The following is a 24,811-nucleotide window of genomic DNA, read 5'->3' as shown; positions in this document are numbered from 1 at the left end:
AAACTAATAGAAGAAAAAGTGGGGAAGCATCTCAAACACATGGGCACTGGAGAAAATTTCCTGAACAAAACACCAATGGTTTATGCTCTAAGATCAAGAATCGACAAATGGGATCTCATAAAACTGCAAAGCTTCTTTAAGGCAAAGGACACTGTTGTTAGGACAAAATGGCAACCAACAGATTGGGAAAAGGTCTTTACCAATCCTACAACAGATAGAGGGCTTATATTCAAAATATACAAAGAACTCAAGAAGTAGACTGCAGGGAGACAAATAACCCTATTAAAAAATGGGGTTCAGAGCTAAACAAAGAATTCACAGCTGAGGAATGCCGAATGGCTGAGAAACACCTAAAGAAATGTTCAACATCTTTAGTCATAAGTGAAATGCAAATCAAAACAACCCTGAGATTTCACCTCACACCAGTGAGAATGGCTAAGATCAAAACCTCAGGTGACAGCAAATGCTGGCAAGGATGTGGAGAAAGAGGAACACTCCTCCATTGTTAGTGGGATTGCAAGCTGGTACAACCATTCTGGAAATCAGTCTGGAAGTTCCTCAGAAAAGTGGACATAGTACTCCCTGAGGACCCAGCTATACCACTCCTGGGCATATACCCAAAAGATGTTCCAACATACAACAAGGACACATGCTCCACTATGTTCATAGCAGCCTTATTTATAATAGCCAGAAGCTGGAAAGAACCCAGATGCCCTTCAACAGAGGAATGGATACAAAAAATGAGGTACATCTACACAATGGAATATTACTCAGCTATCAAAAACAATGACTTTATGAAATTCATAGGCAAATGGATGGAACTGGAAAATATCATCCTGAGTGAGGTAAACCAATCACAGAAAAACACACATGGTATGCACTCATTGATAAGTGGCTATTATCCTGAAAGATAAAAGTTTTAAAGTTGCCCCCCTAGACACAAAGTTTAGAGCAGAAAAAGAAAACAGGTTAGGCCCCAGAATTGTATGTTCTAAGAAGCCTCTCCTAGGGCTATAGAATAGATAATTACATTGGCCAGCTCAACAGCTTTCTCCCAGAAACTAGCTGACCATAAATCTTAGAGAACAATCTTGAGAAGCAGGAAACAACATCTCCTAAGAACTAGCGGACCATGAAGTTAAACAATCTGAGAAGTAGGAGACAGCTTCTCCTAGGAAACAATCTTGGGAGACTGAGAGTTCTTCCTTGTGATTTTTCACTGTTGTTCTATGATGCCATCCCTGCCCCCTCAGGTTGTGGTTTCTCCCTTTAAATACCTCTTCTCACAGCTTCTCGGGGTCGAACTCCACTGCCCCTGCGTGGGATAAGAGTCTCGACCCCAGTGCACTGGTTGCTATCGATAAACCTCATGTAATTACAACAAGGACGGTCTTGTGTGAGTTCTTGGGGGGTTGAGTCATCACGAGACTTGAGTGAGGGTCTCCCCACTCCGGGGGTCTTTCAATCCCAAATGCTTGATTACCCTAGATGCACAGAACACATGAAACTCAAGACGGATGACCAAAATGTGAATGTTTCACTCCTTCTTTAAAAGGGGAACAAGAATACCCTTGGCAGGGAATAGGGAGGCAAAGTTTAGAACAGAGGCAGAAGGAATACCCATTCAGAGCCTGCCCCACATGTGGCCCATACATATACAGCCACCAAACTAGATAAGATGGATGAAGCAAAGAAGTGCAGGCCGACAGGAACCAGATATAGATCTCTCCTGAGAGACACACCCAGAATACAGCAAATACAGAGGCGAATGCCAGCAGCAAACCACTGAACTGAGAATAGGACCCCCGTTGAAGGAATCAGAGAAAGGACTGGAAGAGTGTGAAGGGGCTCGAAACCCCATATGTACAACAATGCCAAGCAACCAGAGCTTCCAGGGTCTAAGCCACTACCCAAAGACTATACATGGACTGACCCTGGGCTCCAACATCATAGGTAGCAATGAATAGCCTAGGAAGAGCACCATTGGAAGGGGAAGCCCTTGGTCCTGCCAAGATTGAACCCCCAGTGAACGTGATTGTTGGGGGGAAGGTGATAAAGGGGGAGGATGGGGAGGGGAAGCCCATATAGAAGGGAAGCGGGGGAGGTTTTAGGGGGATGTTGGCCTGGAAACAGGGAAGGGGAATAACAATAGAAATGTAAACAAGAAATAGTCAAGTTAATAACGATAAAAAAATGTTACAATGTATAAGTTGGGAAATACCAGAGTGAAAGGTGAAGCGTCCATGTTCCCAGGATGAAATGTCAGTCAGGCTTTATTAGGGAAACACAGAAGTAAAATGAAGGAATTTTCATTACATGATTTCTGTTTTGCCAGGCTCGGGGACCTGGTGTAAAATCCACAGTCATGTGACCATGTGTGGTTTGACCTCTTACAGCTCACTGAGGCTGAGGCTTGCTTTGGACTAACATACATTTTTATTTGAAATTGCTTGCTTAGTTTTGCTTATGCTAATTCACTGATGAAGTTATTTTAAAAACTTCTTGGTTTTGTTGCTCAATAATTCTTCAGGCCCAGTGGATGTTATAATGTGGCTTTGAGAAACAAAGAGGAAATATCAATCAAACCACAAGGTGTTACTTCACACCCACCAGGGCAGCAACTGCACAAAGCAAAAACAAATAAATGGGACCCAGGGTTTAAACATCTCAGGTGTCTGCAACTGTGCAGCTAAGAACACAGAGTATTACCTGGTGGGAAACAGTCTTGGCTTCTGATAAAATGAATAGTTATGCTTGATCTAACAGCTCCGACCACATGCAACACACAAACAAACTTGCAAACAAGGACTTGGATGGACCTTTTGAAGAGTTAAATTTCAAAAAGTTAGTCATAAACAAGGTCCGGACTACCTAAGGGAGACTATAGGGCTTGCCGGACCATTTGGAGCTGAAGAGTTAAAATAAAAACTTCATAAAAACTGCAAAAGAACAGCAGATAAGGGGGCAGGACAGAGCTGGCCTGAGACGTGCCCGGCCAAGCCTAAAAGCAAGGTCGAGGGATTGTTCCAGGGACTGTCAGCCACCATCTCCTTTGAGTCGGGGGCCATCCGGACGGATGACTCCCTGCTCTACAGATAAAGATAAGACGTTCTCCTATATTGAGAACACCCCAGCCTACATGTACTGCTTGCAGATGAGACCTTGTACCCATTTCCCTTGCTGATAACCACGCGAAACCCCCTGGCTTCTCCTATATAAACCCCTGCCTGAAGAGGCTCAGGGTCGATTCCTCTGTCTCCTGTGTGAGATACGTGTCGACCCGGGATCCCGCTAAGACCCGGGATCTCGTTAATAAAGCTACCTCCTGCTGTTACATCAAGAATGGCTACTCGTGATTCCTGGGGGCACCCCATCCCACGATTGGAGAGAGAGACACGTCCCCCGTTTAGGGGTATACTCTTTCATATGGGGGCTCGTCCGGGATCGGAGTGTGACCCCCCCCTGGAACCCCGAATGCCACTTGGAGGAACGTTAGTGTGAGTGCTGGAAAGTGGCCACTGTGTGTGTGTGTGTGTGTGTGTGTGTGTGAGTGTACATGGTTTTTGTGCTGTAAATTGTGTCTTTTTTGGTACCGGTTTTAAGTTTGAGTGCACTCGGGTGGATGAAGGATTCCCACCCTGTATAGGCGCCTGAGAGTAGATGCAGGATTCCTACTCTGAGAGCAGATGCAGGATTCCTGCTCGGAGAGTAGATGCAGGATTCCTACTCAGGGAGTAGATGCAGGATTCCTACTCGGAGAGCAGATGCAGGATTCCTGCTCCAAACAACCACCCTTCTTAAAATTTTTTTTTGAAAGCGCACAGGGGGATGCCCCAATTGCGCAGGTTCTGGGACGTGTGAGAGACGTTCCGCGAGCCAGCCTTTGTAGGGAGGACCCGGCAACTGGCAGTCAAAAAGATCTGACTGTGTTTGAAATCTTGGACTGACAATTGTGTTTGAACTGTTTGCTTTGCTCGTCGAAGAGTTTTACTTGGTCCCCTTAATGCTTAGTGAGTAAGGAATTTAATTTTGTGGACCCCGCTCTAGTGGCGGTGTGTTGGTTGATAGCCAACGTTCATTTTTTAAAACATAGTGTTTTATCTGTGCTTGTGCTCGCAGCCCACACAATAGGGGAAAGGGAAACTGGCTGCGGAGCTGCTGCAGCGAGCATGGAGACTTCCCAAGTCTCACCCAATTTTTCTGGCTCTTCAAGAACTGTTTAAAAGAAAAAGGCTTAAGGTAAAAAGAAACACTATAGAGAGATTTCTTAGTGAATTGCTATATCTTGGTTCGCTGTCTCTGGAAATCTCATGGTAGACAGCTGTGATAAGCTGGGAAAGATTTAAATTTTGCTTGGGAGCAAAGAACTTTAAAGGGACAGGCTACATTAGAAATGCTACAGGAGGAACTATCTGAAAAGGCTGAGAGCGAGGTGGGAGAGGACTCTAAGAAAAACAAGAACAAGAAAGGAATTTCTGACATTTGCTCACAGAAGGAGAGCACTCTTCAAGAGAAGTTCTTTAAGGAAGCCTGCCTTATCTGCTGGCCCTATTCCAAGAGAGGAGTCAGTCTTCAGCATTAAATTACTTTTTTCGTTGGTCATCATTAACATGGAGAGTGCCTTTGATCCTATTTCCACAGCAGCCAGTTCCTGCCCCTGTGGTCAAAATGCCCCAAGTTGGGGGACAAAAAGAGCCCCTAAAATAGTTTCAAAGAATCTACAACAAACTGTAAAGAATTTTGTTTTGTTTTGCCAGTCAAGATTTAGAATTCAGGCTTTGGCGGTGGCCAAGGTCAGGATTAATGTTTTCTTTTCCATGGGCCTTTAACCCAGTGAGACAGTTTGGTAAAGGGCTACTACTGAGGTCCTGATAGCCCCAGGTAAACTGGTTACAATTCTTTTGTCAGCCACCTGGCATCTAGCACCCAGGTTCTAACCATCTCTCCATCCTTTTGTTATTAGTTGTTACTAGAAGCCTAGTGTCATTTGGAGGCTGGTTCTCTTGAGAGGCAAAGCCAAGGAGCCGACACTGAAGAGAGACACTCCTTGAGAGAAAATCTAAGTCTAGAGAGATAGTCAATAACAGATCGGCTGCCTCTCTGCTCGCCTTTCTGGTTCATAGACAAAGCTTGTGCTTATTTGTACAATTTTGTCCAAGAAGGCCTCCTGGTTTAGCTGTGTGACTAAATGCTGTTTGCCCTCTTCAGTAGACCTCTATTCTCAAGATTCTCTTGTTTTCTCACCATCCCATTTGAGATGCTTGTTAGTAACTGTTACAGGTCTTCTTTACTACTGAGGAAAGACAGAATCCTACTGGAGGCCAGAAAGAATGTTCCAGACATGGATGGAAGGCCCTCACTTCTGCCTGTTAACTCCAATACGCCTAAAGGTAGGGAGTGCCAGGTCTGCTGCCGGGCTCCAAGGGTGGGTCTCTGAGGGGCTAGAAAATGCCCCACCAATCTGGCTAAGATAAGGAAAAGATATAAAGAAAAAAATTACAGAAATTTAAAGGGTTAAGCTAAGTTGCTGAGAGTTAGTATAAGTTACAGAAAAAATAAAGTTAAAGTGTGGTTAAGTGGACAACATCTAATAGTTGTAAAAGAAGATACAGAAGATATGAGAGAGACTGTGGAAGAGAAAGAGAAAAAAGGTAAAAAGAACAGAAAGCTAGAGAAGAAAAGAGACAAAAAGAGGAGGTTAAAGAGCTAAAGAGAGATAAGAGACAAGAGAGAAACATATACTGGCCACAGTAGTTAGGGAACCTAGGAAGATAGTACCTGGTAACAGAAGAGAATACCTGGCTAAAGATCAATGTGCCTAATACAAAGAAAAAGGACACTGGGTCAGGGACTGCCCAAGAAGAACAAGAGGGGCCACTGGAGAGCTTCTTGGTCCTAGAGTGCTGGCTATGTACAGAGATAGAAGAGAAGTGTGGATCCAGGGACCCAATGCTCTGTGCTCCTATGCCCCCACAGTGGGCCAATATCCAAAGACCTTGAGTACAAGGGGCTACTGACAACAAACAATACTTATGGACTGCCCGAAGAACAGTGGACCTTGGCGTGAGCTGGGTAACCCACTTGTTCATGGTCATCCCTGACTGCCCCTATCCCTTGCTTCTGAGAAATTTGCTCTCCAAAATGGCTTGCGTAGACTGAAATGGCTGGGTGAGGCCATATATATGCATATCTGCAGACTGTGTATGTGGAGCTTAAGACCTGTCTCAGTGCACCAGTACCTGATGCTGGGAGATGTGTGGCTTAGTCCTGTTCTGCCTGGAACACATCACTCCAGCCAGCTGGGCACTAACAATTATCACCCAATCCAGGACTTAAACTGTGGTAGAGTGGCTGATGTTTTGCCTTTAAATGAAATGTCCCAGAAGATGGGACCACTGGTCAGCTGCCATGGACTAGATTCTCCACCTGTTGGGGGCAATCTGGTCACCTTGCTGCCCAATCCTGACCTGGAGCCACTGCAACATGAGTGTCAAGTACTGGCAGAAGCCCATGGGTGGAGAAAAGACCTCTGCGACTGGTTGATTGACCCCTGCTGAAAGCCAAGGCTACCTTGTCTACAGATGGGAACAGTTCCCTTCATGAAGGTCAGAGATAAGTGGGTCCTGCCATGGTGGACAACACAATGTCATCTGGGATGGCTGAACCTCAACCCCCCCAGCACATCAGTGCCGCAGATGCCTTTGCCATCTCTTAGATGCCCTGGTGAAGCCAGCAACTGTGAGTACTATTCATTGCCCAGGACATCAGGAAGGAAGAGATTCAGTGGCATGGGACAGTAACAAAGCAGATAAAGTGGCTCGGGAAATGGCTATACAGGAGCCTATCCTGGTTACAGGCCTACAAGAGACAGCCACTGGGAACTGGGATTGGACTAAGGGATGGCCTCACTTAAAATGTACAACAGAAGAAAAGGCCCAAATTGCTTTAAAAAAAAAAAAAGACAATGACACACTTGAGAAAGCTATACTCCTCAGAGAACAAAAAAAAAGACTCACTTTGCCAAATACAGAAATGGACTCATTTAAGAGATAAAAAGTTTGTCCAAATAGTTAAATATATATAATAGACTTTAAGATTTTAGCCAGAGAGACAGTAAAAAATATAAGGTATGTCAATAAGTAAATACTTAACAAACAAACAGGACAAAGAGACCTAGAGAGTTTAGTAAAAAGTCGAAGTGAACTTCACTGAGACAAAACCAGAAAAATATGATCACAAGTGTCTCCTAGTGCTTGTAGATACTTTTTCAGGAATAGATAGAAGCTTTCCTCACCAAACGAGAGACGGCCTCTACAATCATCAAAAAGATACTGGAAGAAATCTTCCCCAGGTCTAGAATGCCCAAGGTAATCTGGTCAGACAACGGCCCTACTTTCATTGCCAAGGTAAGCCAGGGTGTGGCCATGTATTTAGAGGTCGATTGGAAATTACATTATATTTACAGACCTCAAAGTTCAGGACAGGTAGAATAAAAAAATAAGACTAAAAGAGACCCGGTTCAAATTGACCATGGAGACTGGCGCAGACTGGGTGACACTCCTTCCCTCTTGCTCTCTTCAGAGCAAGAAATACCCCTTCCAGACTCAGCTTTACCCCCTTTGAGATCTTATATGGGGCCTCAGCTCCCCTGACTGTATTAGATGTTGTTACTGAACCAACATGTCATAGTAATAATGATTTGTATGCCAAGCTAAAAGACCTACAGGTGATACAGAAAGAAATCTGCTCACAGCTGACAGCAGCCTATGCCTGGGGACTCCTGAGACATTTCATCAGTTCCAGGTCGGAGACTACAGCTACACTGAGCCCAGACACTCGAGCCTCCCTAGAAAGGACCGTACCTGGTGCTACTGACCACCCTGACAGCCATCAAGTCCCAGCCCTCACCAACAGCATACTAGCTGTTGGGGCTAAAAGCTGGGACCTAGAGAGACACCCAGATCTTCAAAAAGCTCCCTAGATTTAAGTGACTGGGAGGTTGCTATAATGCTCACTTGAGTGTGCTTTGGAAACAAAAATTTCATGTTTGCCCTGGGTTCCATCGAGATAGGTGAGGAGATAGGCTTGATTTAACATTACATATGTTAGTACTCCTAACACTCCTTGAGACTGTGCCTCAGGAATCACAATCTATATAAGTTTAAAAGTTCTAAAAGCTGGTCATGACCTTGGTGTATAGGTTTAGATAGTGTCCAGATTAGAATCCTGATGCTAAAAACTTAATAAGACACAAAAGAGAGTTAAAAATTATTTAAGGCTATTTAAGGTGTTACAAGGGCAGCACAAGGACATCTGCTGTTGCCCTACAATACAAGGCTTATAGAGAATTCAGAACTGCCATTGACTCTAACCTCCAAGAATACCTAACCTCCCTCTCAGAGGTAGTCCTTCAAAATAAGAGAAGATTAGACCTATTTTCCTTAAAGAAAGAGGGCTATGTGCTGCTTTGAAGAAAAAAAAATGTTGTTTTTACCTCGATCACTCAGGGACCATTAAAGATTCTATGGCTAAACTTAGAGAGAGGCTAGACAAGAGAGGACGAGAACGAGAAGCCACTGATAGCTGGTTTCAACGCTGGTTCAATAGGTCCCCATGGCTTACCACCCTGTTGTCAGCCTTAGCCGGTCCCTTGATCATCCTCCTCCTTTTGCTCACTTTTGGGCCCTGCATCATTAATCGCCTGCCTTTTAGCTTTTGTCAGGGAACGGATTAGTGCTGTACATGTCCTCATGTTAAGACAACAGTATCAGGCTGTACAGGGTGAAGAGCCTCTAGATGCTGAACTCATCATGTAGTTCTAAGATTAGAACTATTCACAAAAAGTAGAGGGAAATGAAGAGTTAAATTTCAAAAAGTTAGTCATAAACAAGGTCCGGACTACCTAAGGGAGACTATAGGGCTTGCCGGACCATTTGGAGCTGAAGAGTTAAAATAAAAACTTCATAAAAACTGCAAAAGAACAGCAGATAAGGGGGCAGGACAGAGCTGGCCTGAGATGTGCCCGGCCAAGCCTAAAAGCAAGGTCGAGGGATTGTTCCAGGGACTGGCAGCCACCATCTCCTTTGAGTCGGGGGCCATCCGGACAGATGACTCCCTGCTCTACAGATAAAGATAAGACGTTCTCCTATATTGAGAACACCCCAGCCTACATGTACTGCTTGCAGATGAGACCTTGTACCCATTTCCCTTGCTGATAACCACGCGAAACCCCCTGGCTTCTCCTATATAAACCCCTGCCTGAAGAGGCTCAGGGTCGATTCCTCTGTCTCCTGTGTGAGATACGTGTCGACCCGGGATCCCGCTAAGACCCGGGATCTCGTTAATAAAGCTACCTCCTGCTGTTACATCAAGAATGGCTACTCGTGATTCCTGGGGGCACCCCATCCCACGATTGGAGAGAGAGACACGTCCCCCGTTTAGGGGTACACTCTTTCACTTTGAGCAGTAATGATCATGGCAGCTGTGCTCACGACACCCAAAATGTGGAAGCAGCCCAGCCCCCCACCAACAGATGTATACATTTGCTCAGTCTGATAGCACTCTCAATAGAATATTAGTCAGCCAGAGAAAGAAGTAAAATTCTACTGCCCACGACTTCATAGACCTTCATAGACTTAAGGCCAGCCACAGACCCCTGCAGAGCAGACAACATGTAGCCCTGCCTCCCCTGCCCTTCCCTCAGTCCCAGAGGAGCAGGAGGACTTCATGCCAAGGAAGGAGAATGTTCAGAATCCAGAGAAGTTAGATACAGGTGACGTCACTGGATTCCAGAAACCCAGTTCTCTGCATTTAGTCCCGTGAATGAGATAAGACAAGCAGCCCAAACAAAATGCACAGAGCCCTGCTTGGTCTCTATGTCGCGCATACGACCTAAACATCAACAGCGAACTTGACTGTCTACTTATGCTTAATAAAAAGTCAGTGAGAGAGAAACTAAATTTATTTCCAAACAGATATTTGCCATGCTCCTGTGCTGAATTTTCCTCACATAGTTACTCCACAGAAAGACATTCTTCTGACTACAGTAGCCTGTGAACCAAGGCAAGGAGCTGTTGCTGTGATCCAAGCCAGGCTGGACCACCGCTCTTCCCACAGCGTCCAACAGAGCAGGGCAGCCAGGAGTGTAAGGCTGCCACTTTGTATCTGTACAAAGAAACTGACTTTCCTAGACCTAAAGCCAGCAACAGACCCCTGCAGACCAGAGAGCACATAACCTGCCTCCCTGCCTCCCTGCCTCCCTGCCTCCCTGCCCACCTGCCTCCCTGCCTCCCTGCCTCCCTGCCCTCCTTCCCCACTCTCCCCCCCCCTCCGTCCCTCCTCTTTCTCCCTTCCCCTTCCCCTGGTTGCCACTTTGAATTGGAAATCAAGTGGAGATCCAGACCAAGTTGCTTGTTAAAGAAAGGATTGGTAAATATACCTGGTCCCACAGACAGGTTCAAGTGCAGCTCTCCTCTGCTGCTGCCTCTGGCTCACTTCTGCTCTCCTCCCTCACTCTCTTTGCTCCTCTTTTATGTGAGCTGACCACCACCCATCACCACAACCACCACCCTCACCCCCACCCCATACACCCTGAAAAAAAAATCACTTGCTGCAGCAAAAACGAAACGGAAAGTAAAGTAAACCAAGGCCTTGCTAATTTAGACAAGGCTGGAGGGGGAGGTGAGAGGTTGCTGGCTGTGAGAAAAGCCAGTGAGATACTCTGTTGCAGCCAAGGGGCCACAAGCTTCCGCCTGGAAAACCTTTACATTCTCTTTCCTTGGAACCCCTCTCCAGCTTCCTGGCACAGAAAAAGCACAGTAAACCCAGGCATCCAGCAGTGGAAATTACACAATCCGGGACTATGCAATGCAAGTGTGCTTCTCTCTGGGGAAATTCCCCAAGCAAATAGCTTCTATGCTGTGTTTTCTCAAACAGTAACTGTCAATGCTGGCATTACTTCTGGGCTCTGCCCCACAGCACCAGCTGGGTATGCCTGATGCACTACAAGAGGGGCTGCTTGCCCCCTCCTCACTCTCTTGCTCAGATCTTACCCTCTTTCTTCTCTGTCCCTTCTTTCCCCATTCCCCTACGCCCCCTCCCCCCACGCTCTCCTCTTGTTCATGGCTGGCCTCTCCTCCTCCTCCTCTTCCTCCTACTTTCTCTCTCTCTCTCTCTCTCTCTCTCTCTCTCTCTCTCTCTCTCCCCCTCCTCTGTCTCTACTACCCCCTCAACTCCCCTCCCCATGTCCTAAATAAACTCTACTCTATACTATATAATCCTGTGGCTGGTACCTCAGGGTATGCCTTAGCATAGGCCCTAAGGGGCATCCCCTTCCACCCCACCATACCAGGCCTCCACAAAACATACCCCTGGCTTCTTTTTCTTATTTTTATAAAGAAGCAATTAGAGGATAATAAGGGGGAGTTGTTTTCAGGGCAGAAGCTAAGAAAACTCACTTCAGATACAGAAGCTTAAAGATGATGGCTTTATTTTCTGAGTGAGCACGTAAGGAGGCCACGAGTTTGGGATCTGAACTTTGTCCCCGACTGGAGATTAAATGACATTTATAAAGGATAAAACACAAAGTGGGGGTGGGGTGTGTGCGGTGTTTTGTGTTTTGACAGGAAGGATTAAAGGGGAGCACCCACTGGAGACTGGGCCATATCCAGGCACCTGGCTGCAAGGTTCTTAATTTATTCTCCTAGACATTAGGTACAGAGCCCAGAGTGATAAGGGACAAAGGATCGAGTCAGTTGCATGAGGTAATTAGGGCAGAACAGGCAGTTGGTTATATATTTTTATAACTTACCCACACGTTGGCTTAGATAACAGAAATGTTTATAGTCTTTACCTGTTAACAATTAAGAAAACATTTGAAGTGGGATAGGGGTTCATTCCTAGGCCTGGAAACAGGAGTTTGTTTGATTCTGCCAGCAAGATGGAGAAGCTGTCCCTGAGATAGCTGGACTCGGACAACTGTTTCCAACAGAAGCTGTTCAGCTAAAGGGAACTTCCCAGATAACCCTAGAGCCTGGGACCTTGAATTTCATTTCTCCCTATGACTAAATGGACTCTGATAACAGAACAGTATTTCTTAGAATAAGCTTCTTCTGCTTGTTCCCAACATGGGGTCAGCGAGCTAGCTCAGTGGGGAGATGCTTTAGTGGCCCCAGATACACAAGCCTGGGCACCCAGCTGCATCTCCTGAACCCACACAAATGTGGAGGACACAAGGGACATTTAAAGAGAGAAAATGGAACTGGGTGGTGGTGGCACAGGTCTCTAATCCCAGCACTCGGGAGGTAGGTGGATCTCTGTGGGGTCAAGGCCAGACTGGTCTACAGAGTGAGTTCCAGAACATCCAGGGCTAAACAGAGAAAACTTGTCTTGAAAACCCAGAGAGAGACAGACAGACAGACACAGTCACACACACACACACACACACACACACACACACACACACACACGGAGAGACAGAGACAGAGAGACAAAGACACAGAGAATGCACAAATACCATTCATTCACTGTGATAAACAGAAAGACTAAGTTACTTTTTTGTCTAAATCAGTGGTTTTCAACCTGTGGGTCAGAAGAGGTCACTAAGACCATCAGAAAACACAGATAATTACATTATGATTCATAAAAGTAGCAAAATTACACTTATGAAATAGCAGCAAAAGTAATTTCATGGTTGGAGGGGTCACCACACCACAACATGAGGAACTTGGACTAAAGGATCTCAGCATTTGGAATGTTGAGAACTTCTGGCCTAAATTCTTGTGTTTCCTCACTACACAGACTCTAGCTCTTCCCACAGAAATGTAACTGGTTGGCTTATTTTCAAAGTCAGAGAAGAAAGCCATTGAGTGTGTACGCTTGTGGAATAAAGAACTGTAAACAAGCCCATGTTAGGAAAATGGCGGTGGAGTTGGAAAGGGCCCAGGGAGGACACGTTGAGAGTATGGAGAACGCTCCTGTTCCTCTACTTATCCATGAGTCCTCACCTCATCTGTGCAAATTCTTTTCATTAGAAAGAAAATGAAAGAATGTTTTTTGTTGTTGTTGTTGTTTTTCCATCTTTATTAACTTGAGTATTTCTTATTTATATTTCGATTATTATTCCCCTTCCCGGTTTCCAGGCCAACATCCCCCTAACGCCTCCCCTTCCCCTTTTCTATGGGTGTTCCCCTCCCCATCCTCCCCCCCATTACCACCCTCCCCCCAACAATCACCTTCACTGGGAGTTCAGTCTTGGCAGGACCCAGGGCTTCCCCTTCCACTGGTGCTCTTACTAGGATATTCATTGCTACCTATGAGGTCAGAGTCCAGGGTCAGTCCATGTATAGTCTTTAGGTAGTGGCTTAGTCCCTGGAAGCTCTGGTTGGTTGGCATTGTTGTTCATATGGTTTCGAGCCCCTTCAAGCTATTCCATTCTTTCTCTGATTCTTTCAACAGGGGTCCCGTTCTCAGTTCAGTGGTTTGCTGCTGGCATTCGCCTATGTATTTGCTGTATTCTGGGTGTGTCTCTCAGGAGAGATCTATATCTGGTTCCTGTCGGCCTGCACTTCTTTGATTCATCCATCTTATCTAATTGGGTGGCTGTATATGTATGGGCCACATGTGGGGCAGGCTCTGAATGGGTGTTCCTTCTGCCTCTGTTCTAAACTTTGCCTCCCTATTCCCTACCAAGGGTATCCATGTTCCGCTTTTAAAAAAGGAGTGAAGCATTCACATTTTGGTCATCCTTTTTGAGTTTCATGTGTTCTGTGCATCTAGGGTAATTTAAGCATTTAGGCTAATAGCCACTTATCAATGAGTGCATACCATGTATGTTTTTCTGTGATTGGGTTACCTCACTCAGGATGATATTTTCCAGTTCCATCCATTTGCCTATAAATTTCATAAAGTCATTGTTTTTGATAGCTGAGTAATATTCCATTGTGTAGATGTACCACATTTTCTGTATCCATTCCTCTGTTGAAGGGCATCTGGGTTCTTTCCAGCTTCTGGCTATTATAAATAAGGCTGCTATGAACATAGTGGAGTATGTGTCTTTGTTATATGTTGGGGCATCATTTGGGTATAAGCCCAAGAGAGGTATAGCTGGGTCCTCAAGTAGTTCAATGTCCAATTTTCTGAGGAACCTCCAGACTGATTTCCAGAGTAGTTGAACCAGTCTGCAATCCCACCAACAATGGAGGAGTATTCCTCTTTCTCCACATCCTTGCCAGCATTTGCTGTCACCTGAGTTTTTGATCTTAGCCATTCTCACTGGTGTGAGGTGAAATCTCAGAGTTGTTTTGATTTGCATTTCCCTAATGACTAAAGATGTTGAGCATTTCTTTAGGTGTTTCTCAGCCATTCGGCATTCCTTAGCTGTGAATTCTTTGTTTAGCTCTGAACCCCATTTTTAATAGTGTTATTTGTCTCCCTGCGGTCTAACTTCTTGAATTCTTTGTGTATTCTGAATATAAGCACTCTATCAGTTGTAGGATTGGTAAAGACCTTTTCCCAATCTGTTGGTTGCCGTTTTGTCCTAACAACAGTGTCCTTTGCCTTATAGACGCTTTGCAGTTTTCTGAGATCCCATTTGTCGATTCTTGATCTTAGAGCATAAGCCATTGGTGTTTTGTTCAGGAAATTTTTTCCAGTGCCCATGTGTTTGAGATGCTTCCCCACTTTTTCTTCTATTAGTTTGAGTGTATCTGGTTTGATGTGTAAGTCCTTGATCCACTTGGACGTAAGCTTTGTACAGGGTGATAAGCATGGATCAATCTGCATTCTTCTACATGCTGACCTCCAGTTGAACCAGCACCACTTGCTGAAAGTGCTATCTTTTTTCCATTGGATGTTTTTGGCTCCTTTGTCAAAAATCAAGTGACCATAGGTGTGTGGGTTCATTTCTGGGTCCTCAATTCTATTCCACTGGTATGTGTCTGTCTCTGTACCAATACCATGCAGTTTTTATCACTATTGCTCTGTAATACTCCTTGAGTTCAGGGATAGTGATCCCTCCAGAAGTCCTTTTATTGTTGAGTATAGTTTTAGCTATCCTGAGTTTTTTGTTATTCCAGATGAATTTGCAAATTGTTCCGTCTAAGTGTCTGAAGAATTGGATTGGTATTTTGATGGAGATTGCATTGAATCTGTAGATTGCTTTTGGTAAAATGGCCATTTTTACTATATTAATCCTGCCAATCCATGAGCATGGGAGGTCATGAAAGAATGTTTTAAGGCTGCATTGCAAATACACATCTATAGTGCCACGTAGCACAGACACATGAATGGAGGTAACCACCACCTACGCATCTTTAATTACTGAAGAACGCAGTGGAACTGCCTCAACTAGGCCTTGCTTTCCACCTTTGGTTTCTCCTCCCGCGATGGTATTAGTATGTTTATAAAAAGATGAAGATGGGTAGGATTATGTTCTATGGAGGTGTGGGGGAAGGGGGTGCCTCTGCGTGTCCATGCTGAGGCATCCCTTCCGCCTGAGGGACCAACCACAGGACGGTATAGTATAGAATAAAGTTTATTCAGGGCATGGGGAGGGGAGTTAAGAGGGTAATAGGGGCAGAGAGAGAGAAGAAGAGGAGTAGAGGCCAGCCATGAGCACATTGAGGGAGAAGGGGAAGGGAATGGGAAGAGAATGGGTAAAGGAAGGGAAGAGGGTAAGAGCAAGAAAGAACAGGAGAGTGAGGAGGGGTTGAGCATGCCTTTTATAGTGTCAGGCATACCTGGCTGTTGCCAGGTAACTGTGGGGGTGGAGCTTAGACAGAATGCTAACAGCAATAATAATATGCAGAGAGTTGCCAGTAATCAGGAATCATTATCCTACAGGTTACCTGACTATTCAGACCTGAGGCTCTATTTCTGTGACTATCTAAGGAATAATGTACCAAAGCTCTTCTTTTTTTCCTTAAAGCAGAACTATTGGAAAGAAGGAGAAAATATTTATTCCTCCTATTTGATTTTCCATCCATGTCAATTCTTCCTGGGCACCTGCGCTATCCCCCTCCAGGTCTACACAACAGGTAATCTATCGCTAAATAGTGTAGAGCCGAAACTCGAAGATCAGCTGAGGGTAGATATGGTGGTGGACTGCCATCAGCTGCAACACAAAAGAGGCTGATTTAGACAGAAGACACCTGCCCCTGTCCGCAGCGCCCTTTGAAGCAACAAGGAAGCCTCAGGTCTGGGTATGGCGTGGGACTTCAGCTAACTTGGGTGAGACAGGCGAGGGTGACGTTTGTAAACACAGATTTTGAGTGGCTATTCTGCCAGCATCTTCTCAATGCGGCCTGTTCAGTAAGCACAGTAGCTTCCTTGTGTGCCTCCAGCCAGTACAGAGAAAGAACGCACTGGCACACACTGCCATCATGTGGTCACCCAAAATGACCATCGTTGGTAATACACAAACACCTGGGCTTTCCTGTAAAAGTACGTTTATTAAAATCAAGGTGGAAATTATAGAAATTCATATGTTATCCCAGACAGTTTATAACACATTATAAATGTAAATTATATAAAGTAGAGATTATAACCAATTATTCAAACACATCAACCTGTACACGATGGTAACGTTACCTCTACATTTCCTAACAGGTGTGTTGGCCGAAATGTTCTGTAAAGGTTAATTGAAATAACTGAGAGGGATTAGGGTCTAAAACTCCAATAGACACAAGATACTTTCAATTGGATTTTTCCATCCAAGAAAGAGATGCGAATGTATGTATTTGGGGGGTAGGAGGAAGGGTATGATAAGGAGCCAATGTCTAACACAAGGGAAACATGAAAAAAGGCAAACTTGCAAAAGCCAAGCATGCGAATTGCCAATCCATGACAACTATGGCTCTGTAAGTCAGTCCCAGTGTGGACAGACTGGAGGATTCTCAGGAAGCCCTTTCAGGGAGCCTCCCTGTGTGTGTACTTGGCTGGTTGGAGACAGAGCCTCTCTCTGTAGCCCAGACAAGGCTCCAGCACTCGCTGTGGAGTCCATGTTGGCCTCAAACGTCTCTAACCTCCACATGCCAAGTGCTGGGATTACAAATTTCAGCCACCATGCCAGACTCGAGATTGCTTCTTTTTAAGACAAAGTGGAATATGTATCCAACAGACTGCGGCTGCAGCTTATCTACAAGCTGAGAAATGTGTCCTCCCAGCCCAGATGCCTCCCAACACAGGACCTCATCTTGTGGAAATGAGCAGACACTCAGAATGTGGAGAAAAGTTGGGCAAGAAAAGAGAGACACTTCAAGAAGATACTGCAAAATGCTTGAACCATCTACTGTGGCAGAACTGTGGTGGGCTTGAAATAGCAGAAAGAGCAGAATGAGCCGACAGTGACCCTGACAAGCTACGGACTTGACAGCAACAATGGCCTCCTCCTCTGAACAATCTATTCAGAAAACTTTCACACTGAATCAATTTCAAATTCTGAATTAAAAAAAACACATTTTTTTAATCTTTTCAAAGCAATTTGGAGTGGCTGGGGAGATGACTCAGTTGGTAAAGTATTTGATGCACAAAGCATGATTGTCTGAGTTAGATCCCTTGAAACCATGGAAGAGCCAAGGTTGGCAGCCTGCTCTGTAGCCTGGTGAGCCAGTCTAGCTGAAAGAGCAAGCTCTGGGTTCAGGAAGAGACTCAAACTTAAGGTTAAGAGAGACATTGACCTCCTTACATGCACAGAGAAACAAGTTCCTGCACGCACAGGTGAGCACGCATGATTATTTCCAACAAACTCAGACATTCAACAAGGAGACTACTCTCTCCACTCTTACGCAAATAGTGATTGAAGTCTTAGAAGAGTACCAGGATACAAGAAATATGGTAAATACAAATAGGGAAGGGTTTTTTTTTTCTTTTCTTTTTTTTTTTTTTTTTTTTTCGGAGCTGGGGACCGAACCCAGGGCCTTGCGCTTGCTAGGCAAGTGCTCTACCACTGAGCTAAATCCCCAACCCCCGGGAAGGGGTTTTTTTAAAAGGTCAAATTGTCACTATTTACAAACAATATGATTCTATACGTAAAAGACCCTAAAGGCGGCATCTGAAAACACTTAGACCTGATAAACACTTCAAGCCAGCAGTAGGACGCAAAACCAGCACTTAAACAGGGCAAACCTGCCTATCAACCAAGCATGCTGAGAAAGAGGTCAGGAAAAATGTCCATTCACACTATCTCCAAAAAGTACCCAGGGATAAACCTAATCACGGAAGAAAAAGACCCCTGCCATTTCAACTAAAGCACAGACGAAAGGGGGCACTGGAAGGTGGGCAGTGCGCCCATGTTCATGGATCAGCAGAATCAAAATCACGTAAAAGGTTCTATATTACTGAAAGCTATGTATAGATCAAATGCAATTCCTGCCCAAGTTCCAATGGCCTTCTTCACAGAAAGGAAACAGGTAACGTTCAATCCATATGGAGGTATAGAACGGTCACACTGGATTTCAAATTACTCCATAGAGTCATCCTGACAAAACAGTATGATTCTGGCACAAAAGTACTCATGTACACCAAAAGATTCAAATAAAAAAGAAATCAACACACACAGCGATGGATGCCTGATATTGTGGTACATGGGGACGAAGTGTATCTTACTCAAATGGTGCTCGGGAAACTTGATGTCCACCCCCGGGAGAATGAAACTCGATTCCTGTCACTCGCTCCATACAAAAGTCATTTCAAGATGAACTAAGGACATTAATGTAAGATCTGACACCTTGAAACTGCTAAAGGGAGGTATAATCATTTCCATATACAGTAATATGCGAGACCTTTGAAAAAGTTCCAACAGCAACTCTCTCTCTCTCTCTCTCTCTCTCTCTCTCTCTCTCTCTCTCTAGCAAGATTAACACAGAAAATGAAACAATTATTAAAGGGAAGAGAAAACCTACCTACAGAAGGTATGCATATGCATGTGCCATGGATTAACGTCCAGAATACATAAAGACCTCAAAATAGTAAACATCCAAAATATTGGACAACTGGGCAATTAGTTGAACATGATAGTACTCAAAATAAAAACTACAATTGGGCGATAAACATATGAAATCCACAGAATGCTCTCAGCCATTGAGGGAATGTAAATTAAAAGAGCATCTAGATTAGGGTCAGAGCAGCGGTCGTTAAATGAAAAACCAGCCAATGCTAACGATGGGCAGCAAATAAGAAAGAATGAACGAATGAAAGGGAGGAAGGAAGATTTGTAAACTGACGGTTTGTAGATTGATAGTTACCATGGGAACCAGAATGGAAGTTCCTGGAAAATGAAACACAGCACTAACATGTGATCAGGTAAGAATTAGAGTTTGGGTCAGGTCTGGGTGAGGGGAAAAGACCAATCCTGAATGTAAGTGGCACCATTTCATGAGCTGGCGCCCCAGACAGGCTAGACCTAGGAGGAGGAGGAGGTGGGAGGTCCAGTTGGGCGAAAAAGTTGAAGGGCCCTTATCTTTTACATACACATGCATACATATACATATATAAATTATCTTTTACATATTAGCATATATGTTATATAAATATATAATATATATGTAATATATAATGAAATAGATAAATACATAGATAGATAGAAACCTAGATAGATACCTAGATAGACAGACAGACAGATAGGCTGGTTCCACAAACCAGCTGGTAATAAGGTGTCTATGTGGTGCCATGACTTAGAAGCCTTTGGGGTTTGTACCAAAGAGTAGCACAGCTGGCTATCCAAAGCCTTGTTTTCCATTTTTCAGGAACCTCTGTGCTGATTCCCATAGTTTGCTGACTATATTAGCCTACTCAGTGCACAGGCACTCCCCTCCGCCACCGCTGTCCCCCCTTAGCCGCATTTGCTGCTGCTCGTTTCCATCTCCAGGAATTTATTTTGTCACTGCCATGTCATCGCTGCCTCACTGCTGTCAGCATCTACGTTGACGCAATATTCTGAAAACATCTCTCACAGCCAGAGTTAGTAACACTGACTGATGTCACTTAATACTGCTGTCCTACTGTGTACTCGGCCTGTTTAACCTGCCCATCTTAGTTAGGGGTTCTAACACTGTGTTGAAACAATATGACCAAAGCCAATGGGGAGGAGTGTTCATTTGGCTTGTGCTTCCACATCACTAGTCATCACTGAAGAAGTCAGGACAGGAACTCAAGCAGGGCGGGAACCTGGAGGCAGGAGCTGATGCAGAGGCCATGGAGGGGTGCTACTTACTGACTTGCTCCCTATGGCTTCCTCAACCTGCTCTTTTATGGCAACAGGTACCACCAGCTCAGGATGGCACCCCCACAATGAATTGGGCTCTCCCCTCATCAATCACTAATTAAGAAAATACCCTACGGGCTTGTCACAGTCCAATCCTCTGGGGAGAGTTTTTAATTAAAGTTCCCTCCTTTGACTTTTGTGTCAAGTTGATATAAAACTAGCCAGTACCGAGCCTTTAAGACAACATTGTAACAACCAGCCTTACTTGCCTTGGCTCTCCCATGGAATCAACTTGCACAGCCAAAGCTAATGCACAGCTGCAGTCTTAACTCACTCTTCCGTGCCTTGATCCAGAGTAATCTATTTGTTGAAAACAACCAATACAGAAGTGGAAAGCGATGTCCTAAAATCCACCATAAACGTTGAAAGCACCCACTTACAGACACTGGTTGATTAACGGTGGTGTTTGTTATTTGGGTCAGTTGGAGTCAGTGACCTGATCCCTTGTAAAACTGTTAATGATTTCTTTACCTTTTTCATTCCTCCACGTGTTGCTTTCTACGCTGTTCAATAAAGACAGAGCAAAGTCCTTTGCTAGAGACAGACACGATCACACAGACACACTTCATACAACAGAAACAGAGACACGCAGACAGAATCAGACGGCATACACAGGGACAGATGCAGGGACAAACAGATTCGTGAAACAGTCTCCGGGCAGGCACAAATTCAGACTCATACAACAGACATCTGAAAGACAGATGGGATAGACAGGAAATACCTTGACGCATTTCTGCATGCAGTTAGATTTACAAGCAACAGAGTAATCCAGACCAAATAATATTCCTGCACAATAATTTTATTTCCTGTTGTGGTTAGAATAAAATTCGTATCGTGTCTGCAAGAGCCTACGAAGGCTGGCTCCTGCAAGCCTGTCTTCTCATCTCCCTTTATCTCAGCTTCAACACTTGATTTCTCCCAATATACAGCAAAAACATCAAACTCGCCTCCAGACAAAAGTGCCACATAGGGGGTTGGTAGGATAGTTCAGTGGGTAGAGTCACTTGCCACCAAGCCTGATAACCTGAGTTCTATGCCTGGGGAGGAAAGTCCCCGGACTTTCATGAAGCAGGAATTTTAGGAGAAATAAATGAATGGGATAAAAGATTCTGAGACTCTATATTGAATCACACACACACACACACACACATAGTGGAAGGAAAAAGCCAGTTCCCAAATGTTTCCTCAGTCCTGCATATGTGTGGAGGGTGCAAACAACCATAAAAAAACATTAATGCTATGTACTGTTGCGAGCGAAGGGAGGCCTGAGTGTGTGAAGTCCTGAGTGGATACATATTGTTGGAGCAAACCAGCCATGTCCAGGACCAAAGTCTCAGACCCCGGAGGAAAGCTTTCCTCTGGTCTGACTGCTGTTGATCATGTGTTCAGAAAATGCCCACCGAGACTTTGCACCTTGCCCTCCCTTGGATGCTTACCACATGGAGAAGCCTTCCCTGCAGAGAGTGCTCCTACCTAGATGTCCTAAACCTCCCTCTATGTCCAACCATTTATAATAACCCCAACTCCTGTTTATCTGTATGCAGTAACCCTGCCTCCTTGTTTATCTGTATACAGCAATAACTCTGTCTGTGCTCGGCTGTATACAATGAAGTCTCTGGGGACCATGACTCTCAGAGAGCATTCATTGCCATGCAAAATAGTGGGCTATCTTCAGAAAACTCACTTGCTTGCCATAGCCTTTCCTACATGGCTCTTGCCACTGACTCAGCTGCCCTGGTCCCTAAGACTCTCTGTTTAAGAATGGCTGCATCCTTCCATCTCATGATGCCTTGCAGCCTTCACAGCCGTGATTCTGTTATAATGAATGATACAAGGAACACTGGGAGAGACTCTGGCAATGAAACTCTGGTAAAAGTAACTTTGTTTCCTAACAATGAGGGAATTTGTATAGAAAAATGTAATTGGTTCAGAGACAAGCTGCAGGTGTTCTGGCTAGCAGTGCAATCCAGACATATTCACAGAGTCCAAGAACAAGTCTATAATGGTTTTTCCAGTCATAGGACCCATTTCTGGATTAGAAGAAAAAAATACCTGGAGTTTGGGAAGGGCTTTTATGTATTTTTGTAACTATATTCATCATGAAAATACAGAATGCTTGAGTAATAAATGTGGCCAATAAAGACTCATCAACACTACAGTCGTGACAGCTAATGACGCAAACAGATTACCACCAGCTTCTTCTGGAATTGCTGATTTTTGTACTTTTTTTACTCGAAGGAGTGCTTTATACGGACACCAATGGTTTTCTTCTCACCAGCTGTGTGTGCATCCGGCAGCGACTGGAGCGTGTCGGTACACAGCCTCAATCACTGAGCCATCTGCTCACTGTAGTGGTCAGCTACCTTTGGTGTGGCTGCTGAGTTCTCACACAGGGCCAGAGTTGTCATCACATCATCCAGACAAGGCACCGCTCCACTGTTGATGGCATCCACGTGGATCCTAGAGTCCCCGGACTTTCATGAAGCAGGAATTTTAGGAGAAATAAATGAATGGGATAAAAGATTCTGAGACTCTATATTGAATCACACACACACACACACACACAGAGAGAGAGAGAGAGAGAGAGAGAGAGAGAGAGAGAGAGAGAGAGAGAGAGAGAGAGAGAGAGAATGTTATTATAGGGACTTTGAAAAGCAACCAGCATACTATCACAGCTACATGGATAGCCAATTGAAACAATGGCACAATTGTAAAAGCAGGAAATTACAGGCTACCTTTGCTTCCCCTCCCTGTTCTCCCCATCCTAGCACACGCGTGATCCACAGGGAGCAAAGAAGAGTTTAACTGCACACGCCAACCAAGGGCGAACATTTCTGGTTTCGGTTTACCTCAGGATATTACACTCTTAAAGTAATACTCGAAAGATCAAGATATAAGTGAACAGATAGATAAAATCTGCTTTGTTAAATTAAGAATGTTTGTGGGAACTGGTAATTCCAGAATGTGAAAGGCAGAGACAGGAGGATCTCTGTGAGTTCAAAGCCAGCCTGATCTATAGAGCAATTTCCAGGACAGCCAGAGCTACACAAAGAAACTCTGCCTCAAACAAACAAACAGCAATGAAAGCCATTTGTGCCCCAGAAGATTATATCCAAAATGAAAAGACAGCCCAGAATGGGAAATGAATATTAAAAATTACCCATTTTAATGGAATGATATTTCAACAACAAGTCTCTTCGATTCCTCCTAAATAACTCTACTGAAGAATGGGCGAGGCCCTGCAATAGACATTCCTGCAGAGAAGTTTTAGGGACAGCCATAAACGCAAAGGATAATTACTATTCAGTGTCACTGATCACCAGCAAAGGAAAAGGCTGAAGCACATTACTAAATTTTTGTTTTAAAATACTTCAATTAATGAATTGAAGAACACTAGACTGAAATACAAAGCATTTGTTTTCCATTGAGAAAATGTCAAAGACAAGAGTCTGTTGGGAGAACAAAGGCTCCAAATGAAGAAGCCATTCAGCTATAAAATTATATTTTTTCAAGGCAGGGGACCTGTCCTCACCTCACCTCACGCTCATTGGCTATTCCGGTCAACTGTGCTTTCGTCTTGCTTGTTTTTGTCTTGTTTGTTTGTTTGGTCTTGCTTGTTTGTAATTTAAACAAAAGTAAGGTTATTTCAAGTCCTAGTTCACTTTGATGCTCAATAATCAGCCAAGCGGGCCCAGCTTTCGGGAAGTAGCCCCTGGAGACCACAGCATTGCTTTGTAACAACTAGGATGGGTACCCACCACATAGGAAAGAATCAAACACAAATAAACAAATGTGGACCAGGGGGTGAAAAGGGTGGGTTTTTGCAGCTTGTTAAAAGAAAGATGAAGTGATATACCACCAGGGAAAATAGTATTGTGATCGATATAACATTAATCATAGTGACATTGTCCTCTTTGACTTGCACATAGTTCATGAAAAGTTGCACACAAGGACTTGGACAGACATTAAGCACTGATAATCATGGCAGCTGTATTCATAATAACGAAAATGGAAACAACCCAATCTCCCACCAGCAGATGCACAGGTCCATTTTAATGTGGTCGTCCACAGAACTATTATTCAGTCAGAGAAATGGATGAAACTCTACCGCATGCCACAACACGCATGACCTTTCTGTGGACATTGGGACAAGGCAGGAGAATGCTCGGAATCCTGAGAACTCAAGTATAGGCAATGTCTGCAGCTCGCTCCCATATATGAGAATAAGATACACAGCATGAAAAATGCACACACCATGGTACATACATATGTGTATCATATATAATATGTGTGTAACATATACATGCATGAACCTTTAATGTAGCTCCTTGCTTGTGGTGACCCCAACTGTAAAATTATTTTCACTTCTACTTCATAGCTGTAATTTTGCTGTAATGAAAACGTCTGACATGCAGTGTTTCTGATATTCGACTCCTGTGAAAGGGTTGTTTGGCCTCCAAAGGGGTCATAGATGTAATAGAGTGGAGAACCACTCTTACTGGTATGTGGCCTAAATTTATTTCCAAATAGATATTTTTAGAAGCCTACCCT

General features: G+C 44.3%; 1 pseudogene across 1 annotated transcript in view; it reads right to left on the bottom strand.

The window, feature by feature from the left end:
• The window catches only part of Gbp6-ps3 (guanylate binding protein 6, pseudogene 3), a 186,684-nt pseudogene extending 176,179 nt beyond the window's left edge, over positions 1-10,505 (bottom strand). The window contains exon 1 of the transcript XR_015637235.1: positions 10,439-10,505. The product of XR_015637235.1 is annotated as a guanylate binding protein 6, pseudogene 3, transcript variant X2 (transcript). The remainder of the gene's footprint in view (positions 1-10,438) is intronic.
• Positions 10,506-24,811: the final 14,306 nt, after the last annotated feature.

This window comes from Rattus norvegicus, chromosome 14 (genome assembly GCF_021556685.1).
Source record: "Rattus norvegicus strain SHRSP/BbbUtx chromosome 14, alternate assembly SHRSP_T2T, whole genome shotgun sequence".
Lineage (NCBI taxonomy): Eukaryota > Metazoa > Chordata > Mammalia > Rodentia > Muridae > Rattus > Rattus norvegicus.
Note: the sequence above shows the minus strand (reverse complement) of the source record. Positions and strands in the feature narration are given on the sequence as shown.